At 34.9% G+C, this 3,987-nt stretch overlaps 1 pseudogene; it reads left to right on the forward strand.

The window, feature by feature from the left end:
• Window positions 1-1,622, forward strand: part of LOC107728723 (target of Myb protein 1-like) — a 16,028-nt pseudogene extending 14,406 nt beyond the window's left edge.
• Window positions 1,623-3,987: the final 2,365 nt, after the last annotated feature.

The raw sequence follows: 3,987 nt of genomic DNA on the forward strand, positions 1-3,987 counted from the left end.
ATTGCTACTGATAGTTGTGCTAATGCAAATGAAGTAATATTTTTCTCCTGCTGTCAGATTCCGGTCAATCAGAGTGAAGTGATGGACGACATTGAACGATGGCTGGACGGAGATGATGTAAGCGACACATTTTTAGACCTCTAACTGGGTGCTTGTGAGGAATATTACAGTTCTGACTCGAATTTCGATTCCACTGATTTCTATGCAAATTCCCCCTCAAATGATTGGTCATAAAACAATAATACTATTCATGTTTTAAAACAACCTGACAAATATCAAAACGCTCTTATAAAACTACAGTTCAGAAGTGTGAAATTAATACTTTTATTTAGCAAGGATGCTATTACTGATAGTAAAGACAATGTTAGAAAAGCTTTTTAGTTCAAATAAATGCCGTTCTTCTGAACTTTCTGTTCATCAAAGAATCCTGAATAAAAATGTGTCAGTTTCCACAAAAATATGAAGCAGCACAACTGTTCTCTCGTTGATGTTTCTTGAGCAGCATATCAGAATGATTTCTGAAGGATCATGTGAAAATTCAGCTTTACCATCACAAGAATAAATTACATTTTAAATTTAGCAAGGATGCTATTACTGATAGTAAAGACATAATGTTAGAAAAGCTTTTTAGTTCAAATAAATGCCGTTCTTCTGAACTTTCTGTTCATCAAAGAATCCTGAATAAAAATGTGTCAGTTTCCACAAAAATATGAAGCAGCACAACTGTTCTCTCGTTGATGTTTCTTGAGCAGCATATCAGAATGATTTCTGAAGGATCATGTGAAAATTCAGCTTTACCATCACAAGAATAAATTACATTTTAAAATATATTCAAATCACAATATTACTGCTTTTGTGTTTTTATAAAAACAGTGTATATGAATATTTTTTTCAAAAACAGTAGTGTATATGAATACATACAACTATGAACTGTCATATGAACCAGTCATTAATGACTCACAAATCTTTATATGAAATAGTGAACACTGAACATGACAAAAGTAATGAATAGCAGTTCAGTAAATGAAGAACTGCTGCAAATGATTCAGGAACACGTCTCTTCTTTACATCAAGTTTACTGAAACATGCACTATAAGACCTTTTATGATGAATAAGACATTATTCAATATAAGTGACATTTGATTTCTGCGGGCCGCCTATTGAGGAACTCTGAACTGGCACTAGCACATTCAAAAGCATCTCTTCTTATGCTATTTTCTTGCCTTATGTCAAATATTCAGCAATATTTTATTGTTTACATGAAACTGCATTTCTTACAACAGCAGACTAATTTCAGTGTCTCATCTCTGTCTCACCCTCAGAGTTCGACAAGTTTTTAGCGGAAAGAGCGAAAGCAGCGGAGCGTCTTCCCTCAGTAAAAGCGTCACACCACAACCCCGGCCGTTCACAACTGTAGTTTGATTTTCTCTACAAAACCCTGTTCATAACTTCCAGTTCATAACCATGTGCTCACTTCTCAGTTTATTCATAGTAGTTTTGGTTGATTTCTAACCATGTAATGTTTTTATCAAACTTTATAAGTCTAAGGCCTGGTTTCAGTCAGGGCTTAGACTAAGCCAGGATTAGACCATAGTTCAATTAGGACATTACATTTTTTTAAACATGCCTTAGAAAAAAACATTACTGGTGTGCATCTTGAGACAAAACAACGGCACTGACATATTTTAAGATCAATCAGTGCAAGTTTCTTTCAGTTGAAACCGCTCACTTACATTTTAGTCTGGGACTAGGCTTAAGCCTTGTCTGTGAAAGCGGGGGTATAAGTTAGGTACGGGTTTTGGAGATGTTTCATATTACAGTAATTTTGTTTTTGCAGATGTATCAGCTTATGAAATATTTTTTAGAACTACACACTAATTTCTTCAGTTCAGTTCAGTCTATTGTAGAGGTAATTTTCTTTAATCTTTTAATGGAGAAAGGCTCCATGGTGACACATGAAGAACTATATTGATCTTTAAAGATCTTGATTATTGAGGTTAAAACCATAGTATGTATATACTAAATATATTATATGAGGCTGTTTTGAAGGAAGGAAGTGGATTTTAAAGAGAAAAGTTTGTGGGTTTCCGTTTCTTTCTTAGAATGAATGTGGTTTATGTCTGTAGGCTGCTGTATGAGTGTAATATGTAAAACATTATAGTTTGTTACGGTTGTTAAAATATCTTCAATAAAATTTGTCGTTTAAAAAAACTTGTTTATTTTATTGTTTTTTTTTACTTAGCACTGCACTATTTCACATAACAGATGTTTAAATATAGTCCACAAAGACCAAATATAAAAACTATATTTCTTAATCTCTTAGTAGTGAAGCATTGCGGTAAGTTATGATATTCTGTCTCTTCTGGGACTTCTACTTTTTTATATACACTGATGCATTATGTAAAAACTTCCTATTTTGCATACGTAACTGGAGACAAGCCTGGTAAAAGACTTGATGCTCATTTGCCTATGCGCCGCATGCCCTCTAGTGCAATATAAATAAATGCAGCAAAATGTATTTGGATCGTTTAACTTTATTAATTCAAAACATATAACACATTTAGGCTGTGTGTGATAACAGCAGCATGTACAAACACTTGTAGACAAAAAAAAATAAAAATCTATACCAAATAGCCAACTTCCTTACAGATATCACAGTATTGCATTCTTGGACACATAATACACTGATATTTCCTTAAATATTTTGTAACTTATTACATACATAATGTGAAAAAAACAAACAAACAGTGCTTAGGTTTCTTTACAAAAATCTAAATAATCAAAAGAAGGCACAACTGAGCAAGAACCGTTAGGACTGGGTTTCTCAACTCATAAATTCCACCTGAACTACTTAAGGCAGGGCTTAAGGTCTTCGGGATTACTAGAAAATTACAAGCAGGTGAGTTGATCAGTGGTTCTCGAGGGCCAGAGTTGAGAAATCCTGCTTCATGACAGGCACCAATCTGGACTAGCTGTAGATGATATTGTGTAACACAGACTTTCACCAGATGACAAAGTGAGAGGACAGTCACTATTCCTATTATGACGGTAAGTGTCACAAAAGCATTATTGTACTTGTCATTTTTTGGGGCTGAATCAAAGAAAACAACCAGTATCCTGTTAAAACAAACCTCCAGTTAAGATAAGAAACCCACAAGTAATAATAAGAGAATATCTACTCAAATGTAACCAATTAAGTGGTATGCAAAACATGCAATATTGCTCATTTGCACTGTAGACAGCTTTGTTGGTAGCGAATGGAAGTGATTTAGTTTGTCACTTACTTCCAGTGTAGGCACATTGTGAGAAATCGTAACCTCCCACATGCCTACTATAAATACTCAAGTAATGGTGACAAAACATTTGTTGCAACACCCCTGAAGAAATCCCATGCTTCCTTGGATTTTAGGGGAATCCCTAAATGCCTAAAATCCAACCAGACAGGTTTTGGAGCATGCATATAAACCGAAAAGGTCCCTAAAACTGTTGGTTTTATCATTGCCTGAGTCAAGAGGGCCAAATATGATCATCTCTCTTCTGTTCCTATCACTTAAATACAAACATATCCAAACTTGGTTGATATTTTAGCACAGTTTCAGAGTAAGGTGGAAAGTGTATCATCTACATAATGATCATATTGCACCTAATTGTATCTCCACACATTATAAATTACATTTCCAATCCTGACTGTAAACCGTCATGCCCTGAGTGACAAGCCTCTGCTTGAAGGGAAAATTCAGCCAGGATAATTCAACTTCTGTCACTTTACTCCCCCTAATGCAAACCTGTATAACTTTTTCTTCTGTGTAACATAGAAGACCGTTTAGTCTAAGTGGGGTTTTTTTTGGCCATACAGTGGAAGTCAATGGTAATCAATACTGTTTGCTTGTTAATAGGGCTGTGCGATTAATCGAAATCGTCATAAAATCGCGATTTGAGCTTGCGCGATTTCTAAATCGCTTTATAGCACGATTTTCCGTGCCCCCG

Source organism: Sinocyclocheilus rhinocerous, unplaced genomic scaffold (assembly GCF_001515625.1).
Source record: "Sinocyclocheilus rhinocerous isolate Xijiao unplaced genomic scaffold, SAMN03320098_v1.1 scaffold463, whole genome shotgun sequence".
Lineage (NCBI taxonomy): Eukaryota > Metazoa > Chordata > Actinopteri > Cypriniformes > Cyprinidae > Sinocyclocheilus > Sinocyclocheilus rhinocerous.